Source organism: Euleptes europaea, chromosome 18 (genome assembly GCF_029931775.1).
Source record: "Euleptes europaea isolate rEulEur1 chromosome 18, rEulEur1.hap1, whole genome shotgun sequence".
Lineage (NCBI taxonomy): Eukaryota > Metazoa > Chordata > Lepidosauria > Squamata > Sphaerodactylidae > Euleptes > Euleptes europaea.
This window is the reverse complement of record NC_079329.1, coordinates 18348715-18356147: the sequence shown is the minus strand read 5'-3', so window position 1 is coordinate 18356147 and position 7433 is coordinate 18348715.

The window sequence follows — 7433 nt, the reverse complement described above, 5'->3', positions numbered from 1 at the left end:
TTCTTGCTCATTTTGATGACCCTTTCTGCCCACAGAATCCCACAAAAATTGGTGCATGTTTTTTTGTTGCATAATATATTTTTCTGTGTCTATCCCTCTTTAATTCCCTCATGCATGGCCCCATTTGTAGGCACACAACTCAGCATTTCTCACACCTGAGATCTCTGGTCCGCTCAACTGCAGCAGACTAATTATTTCTTCTTTCCTTTGATTTAACAGCCATTGACTATTTATCAATCATTTCACACTTTAAAAAAGGGAGAAAATGAAATTTAATTTTTCCTTGACACTATAAAGAGAAATGTTTCCACATATCTCATGCAATTGACTGATCTACTTGACAGCAGTTAACGCAGTATACACCTCTCAGAAAGTGTCTTTAGCTGTTTAATCCAGGAGTGATAGATTTATTTCATGCATTATTATTTTGTGGAGATGCTTAAACAATGTGGGCTAGGAACTCTACTTGGGCTGGAGAAAATGGGAATGTTTGCTCTTCAGCAATAACTTTATTGTATTGCCCTTGTGTCTTGGCGGAGTCTAAGGCATTACATCTCACTGATAAAAAAGCTCATCTAAATTTATGGATTTCTAAACAGAAGAAATAATCTGGCAAGGAGAAAGTTCTGTTGAAGGGTATCTGGAAGAATCAAGGTGCACATTTACGATGTGCAGAGTAATTGTTTTGCACTGGGTTGGATCCAGTAAGCTCTTTCACTCAAGCTCCCTCAAAATTTCTTCTTATTACAGACCTGTTACAAATGACACTTGTCCATGCAGGTCCCCCAATCCGAGCAGAGCATTTCTCAGCAGCAGAAAAGGTGGATGCACCCAACTCACTGCTGCTTGACCCTTAGTCTTGTCTTCCCCAAGGCTTATTGTAGTGACAGGCTTTCTTTTATGGTTCAAATATTCATACAGATTGTATAAAATCTCCATAAATTAGCCGATAATTGGGAGGAATTCATGTCAACCAACTGATTCAACAGCTCTTACAGTCAATCAGACAGAGAGTGAAGCCTTTGTCCATTACAGAAAATTTAGTCAGGTTTATCTGATTTAGGGGCGAGAGGGTAAAATTACAAACAGGTCTGTAATAGGAAGAAATTTTGGGGGAGCTTGAGTGAAAGAGCTTACTGGATCCAACCCAGTGCAAAATAATTACTCTGCACATCGTAAATGTGGACCTTGCTTCTTCCAGATACCCAGATCCCTGTGCTCTGTGTTTTAGGTTTATTTCTCTCTCTTTTTCCCCCCTTTAACTATAGCGACTACCCTATAAAGTAATATAAATCTGGCTTTGCCCTCACAAACCAGAATGTATATGTTTCCAGGAATAGGGTGTTTGTTTTTTAATTTGGAAATTAAGGATATTGTTTAGTTAAAACAAAACAAAGCATAGCTGTTCTTGTGTTAAAGAGTTTACCAGCCCTGTCGTATGTTATAGATTTTTTTTTAAAAAAGCACTTACACATTTGTATCAATTAGCTGGGTCTTTGGGTGTTCTGTAAAGGAGAAGGGTTCAAAATAAGGGAAGAGCTGTGAAGCCATCCCACCAATGATGAGGTCACCTTCTTGATAATACTCATGTGGAATTTGGAAGGGTTCACTCATGCCACACATCAGTGTATGTGCCTTCCATTCAACCGATAGCAGTAGCAATAATAGAAACCCCAGCATGGAAAATAGCACTACTATCCTGAAATAAAATCATAGAACAAATGTTAGTTTTATCTTACTCGTGATTATCTATCAACAATTTACTTACAATGCCGTCATTTTAATTAAGCTTGACTCCTTAGATGGACAGAGTACAAACCCAACCTGTAATACCAAAAACTACACTATAGAATCCTTGACTGTCCTCCATAGCATTATTGAATGAAAGTATTTATCCTTTCAAAACATAATTATTGGTTATACTCATGGCCTCTGAAAATCCATGAGGTCCTGAGCAAGGATTACTAGTTTGAGATAATTGCAGGATTCACAATTATTACTTTGAAGGATGCACAACAGATGGAGAAAAATCCCTGACAGAATTACAGACAAACATGTTTCCCCCCTGAAGTTCTGAGGACAGAACAAATGAACTAAACCAAAGATAACCAGATAAAATATTGCAGTTGAAGTGTCCCCTCAAATGAGGCCTAAATACTGCCACCAGAACTGACACAAAATCCCTTCTTATCCTCATAAAGCTCATTCAACCATATGCCAGAATGCTCCATGAATGGCTTCTGATCCCAATCAATGATATAGATCTCACTCTGTGCCATGGGGCTCCTAGCAGTACGAAATCTGTGGAACCTGAGTTGCTCTAATGGCCTGAAAAGCCAAACTGTTCAACTGCCACACTTTACCACATTTTTCAAGAGCAAGAAAGCAGCTGACATAATGCCTGTTAAACCTGGGCCAGTAGCTTAAATTCTGGTTCCTCAAAAACATTTGGAAGCTTTGCTAAGAATCAAATCTTCTTCACTTTAACTCTTTGCTTGACCTGAAGACATAGCAAGTGCTCTCCTCATCTCAAAAGCACTATCTACATTGCCCAGTTCTATGAATGGTTAAACAATATTTAAGACTCGTAGTTCCTTAAAGACCATGGGCAAAATAGCATGGTCGCTGTAGCCTCCATTACTCCGTGTTTCAGCCAGGATTCAGCCAGGATTCAGCCAGCATGCGTTTTCGCCGACGTGCGTTTGATTCATGCTAAATCCTGATTGAAAAAGGGAATAAAGGAGACTAAAGCAACCATGTGTTTTCGCCCCAAGATAGTTTAGAAGAAGAAGAAGGGGAAAAATTTATACCCCAATTTTCTCTAGTTTTAAGTAGTCTCAAACTGGCTTACAATTGTCTTCCCCTCCCTACAACAGAGAACTTGTGTGGTCGTTGTGGCTGAGAGAGTTTAGGGAGAACTGTGACTGGCCTTAGGTAGGCTTCATGTGTAGGAGTGGGGAAACCAACTTGTTTCACCAGATTAGAGTCTGCCAATCGTGGAGGCGTGGCGTGGGGAATCAAACCCAATTGTCCAGATTAGAGTCCGCCACTCTTAACCACTACACCATGCTGGCTCTCAGTTTATCAGGGTGTTTTTTTTTGGGGGGGGGTAAAAACTTACATTGTCAGATGAGTATCTGACAAAGTGAGATTTGATTCACTAAGGTGCTGCTGGACTTGAGTTTTGTTCTACTACCACAGATGAATACGGATATCAACCTGAAATTATGAATGGTTAAAGTGAGAAGCTCTGGATTCATACATGGGCTTTTTGTCCAACTCTGTTCCTTTAAGCAGTATTTAGTCCCTTCTCTCTCTACCCCAAAATTCATTGGTTTGTAAGGGTCCCTCTCTCTCTGGTTTACCATGGTGAAGGGTGAAAATGAAGCAGAAATTAATCCCACTGAGTTCATGAGCATTTATTTCCTTTTCCCTATGCACATCCCTCAATTCTGTCCTCCTTTCTGCCATTAAGTGTTCTTTAAATGTACCTGGAAATGGCTGGTGTCAAGACTGGTCACCTTCACCTGAGCTCTAGCCTTGTTGTACCGTAACTGAGTCAGGTCAATAAATTCAAACCACCTTTAAAATGTAAAGGTTTATTTGCTAAATATACTTACTACATTAGTAAGTTCGGGTCATTCTTGCTTGCATTGAGGCGTTGAGATGGTTATTGTAGATAAGACTGAGTAGCGTGAAAAGCAATAGTAGAATAGAAGGATAAAGTTCAGAAGCGTGGCTGAACTTATGGCAAAGTGAACCTAAGTCAGATGTCCCATGACTTCCATTCAGAGTTGTTACCAAGGAAAGGTCTCTGGATGGTTCAAACTAGTTTAGGCCAGAATACAGTTCTCAGGAGTAAGGAGTGAAATCATTCCCTCCTCCCAGCTTCCCACAGATGAGTCAAATTGCCCAATTATGCTGGTATGCCAGTGATGGTACTCAGAGCCCTCTCTGTGGGCATGTGAGCCATCACCCCAGCACAGAGTTTGCCTGAGTTTTTTCCCCGGCTGAGGAGGCTGGGGACCAGCGGTGCCTTCCCGGCTCCTCTGGGAAGCGCTGGGCTCCTTCCCAGTGCTTTCTCTGCAGTCGCTGGCTGCGCACTCTGGAAGTGAAGTCAATGACGAGCCTTCTGCCGAGGACTGGAAGAGGTGGAACCAGGATGGGGTGGACTGGGAGTGGGACGCCTGGGCGGCTTTCTGCGGCGGGCTGGTTGGTGACTGCAGCGCAGGGGGTTGGGGATGAGGGCCGAATGGGGGCCCTCCTGGAGTTTGTGCTGGAGCCAAGCCCTTCGCTTAGCTCTGGTTTCCATTCTGCTCGTTCATGCAACCAAAGGTGCCTCTGAGCGCATGCAGAGGGCTGTCCCCACCATCAGCCCACCCCCCACATAACAGTCTTTTTAAATTTGTATGAAGATAACAGTTGGGAAAAGAACCAAACTGAAGGGGTGGGGGCTATGCTCCAGCTGCTTTCCTTCCCCTGCTCAGCTGCCCATGCAGGGTTGCCAACCTGCAGGTAATAGTAGGAGGAAAAGACACCACTGTACTACTATCAGGAGATTAGGAAATCAGTACAGGGGCGACAAAAATGTACAATAATAATTACTGTTAAGTGCAACCACTATTTATCCTGTAGTGTCTAAATACAACTATACATTTAAACATACTGTGTTATGTACAAGCATACAAAAATAATAAGCACAACCAAACAAGACCACATGGATGGTGACACAGACAATAACAAAAATATTCACAAAAATGCAAGGTCTTTTGCTAGGTGCTGCTTTCTTCTATAAGTCCCATGCAGGTAAGTGTGCAATTCTAGCAGAAATATCAATTTTAGAGGAGTAACTTGATGGAGGATACGGCCGTTTCAAATTCTTATGGGTAGAATTCTTCATCAGTCCTTCATATAGATTCCTCTTATATTGCACATCTTAAAGATTAAATTTCAAAATGGCTGCTTTAATGATAACTACCCTTTGCGGGAACTAACATGCATCCAGCATTTTGAAATTTAATCTTGTGAATATTTTTGTTATTGTCTGTGTCACCATCCATGTGGACTTGTTTGGTTGTGCTTGTTATTTTTGTATGCTTGTACATAACACTGTATGTTTAAATGTATAGTTGTATTTAGACACTACAGGATAAATAGTGGTTGCACTTAACAGTAATTGTTATTGTACATTTTTGTAACCTCCAGGTAATAGCAGGAGATCTGCTATTTCAGTTCACCTGGAGAAAATGGCCACTTTGGCAATTGGACTCTATGGCATTAAAATCCCTCCCCAAACCCCACCATCCTCAGGCTCCGCCCCAAAAACCTCCAGCAGGTGGCAAAGAGGGACCTGGCAACCCCTAGCCCCATGTGGACTTCTAGCTGTGTTGGCACTTTGCGATAAATAAGTGGGTTTTGGGTTGCAGTTTGGGCACTCGGTCTCTGAAAGGTTCGCCATCACTGCGGTATGCTTTTCTGTCCTTGAACAGGCCTTATCTGCTTGGTAACAGGCTGTCGGTGTTGCTGGTTAGCCATAAGCTCTGCTACGCCTTTGTAACTACCAAGCAAAGTCTAGGCACACAAATGGAGAATAACTGATGCTAAGCACAAAATGGTTCTTCTGCCTTCACAGCTGGTCAGCGTGAATCTTCTTCTTGGGATGTATGATGGTGTCATGGACAGGTAGGGTTGCCAGGTCCCTCTTCACCACCGGCAGGAGGTTTTTAAGGAGGACCCTGAAGAGGGCTGGGTTTGGGGAGGTATAGCCAAGCCTGGAATCTGTGGTTACCTAGCAACAGTCACTGAGGAGGTTACCGCACTTTGTATTCCCAGCAATGTATTAACAGTTTGAAAATGTTTAAAAAAAACATCGCTTTAAAAGGGTTTTTGGATACCACGGCTTATAAATGGTTGGAAGACGTCTTCACAGCTAAAGGGGCCAAACAAAGTGCGAACAGTATTTTTTATAAAGTTTTCAAACTCTTAATACATCGGTGGGAATACAAGTGTGGTAACCCCCTGAGATAATCCATTGCTTAATGCTACAGCCACTCCTTTTGTCATTTTTGGCTTATTTAAACTCCCCAATTTTATTTTTAAGATTTCAGATTTTTCTGCAAACCTGGGGCCCTTTCCAGGTCCGTAGAAAGATCTGCCTTCCCGTTCATAGTTCCAGTGACCGGACTTAAGGTTTGCTGACTTTGCTATTAAATATATAAATATCGATAATTTAGTATCAGAAAATTAAGAACGTTCACATTATCGGTATGATATGCTGCCTCGCCGGCGGCATATTCCTGGCAGAAGGGCTTGCACTGGCATCAAAGGGGGTGTTCCTGGGGGTGGAGATGATGTTAGTCAGCCCCCTAAGCTCTTTTGGCCTGGGAACGCCCCTTTTTGCAGGCGCCGAGTTATGCCTGATAAAAGGCAGACATAGCCCCGTGGAACTCAATGGAGTGTTCCACAGGATTTTCTTCAAAATTACTTTCTCAGCGTGCTGCGCCATCTACAAGCCCCATCTACAAGCCCCATCTACAAGTCAGTACCCCCCCTTAGGACTGTGCTCTTACAGTAGGTTAGGATCGCCACTGGAGGGAGAACATTGCAGGAAGGAGGCTATGTAAATGCATTGCAATAATATCCAAACTGCTTGTTCTCATAGTTTTATTCATTTGTTTTCTTCTTTTATCCACTGTTATGCATGTCTCAGAAGGCTCCAAACAAGCAGCCAATCATTGCCTTGCTGCCTCATGGTACGTTCCCTAGAGCACATTTGAGCATTGTGATTGGGTGCCATTTTCAAATTCTACATGTGTTGGAGGTGGTTGATAGGGTTGCCAGGTCCTCTTTGCCACTGGTGGGAGTATTTGGGGGCAGAGCCTGAGGAGGGTGGGGTTTGGGGAGGGGAGGGACTTCAATGCTATAGAGCCCAATTGCCAAAGCTGCCATTTTCTCCAGGTGAACCGATCTCTATTGGCCGGAGGTCAGTTGTAATAGCAGGAGACCTCCAGCTAGTACCTGGAGGTTGGAAAGCCAATGAGCCCTTTGTGGACAGGCAAGTCGAGGTGGTGTCCTGTCAGCCTGATCAGCCCCTTACTAGTGGGCAAACAGAGATGGCAGCCCCAGCCTCTGCTGGCTTAAAGAGGTGTATGGTTTTCCCCTCATACACACACAATCACTTTCTGTGAATAAAATCAGTCCGCAGGACCTACCTTACCAAGTTGTTGGGATAATAAAATGGAGTAGGGAAGAACAACGGCAGCCACTTTATTGTTGCTTTGGGGACAAAGGCTTGTTATATAACATTTTATATAAATAAAATTTTGCCTACAGTTTGCAAAAGGAATGATTGTACCTGCTGTTGATTTTTCTTGTCTTGCTGAAGCCCTATCCGCAGAAGGCAAAACTGCCCATTAGGTTTTCTAACTACCATT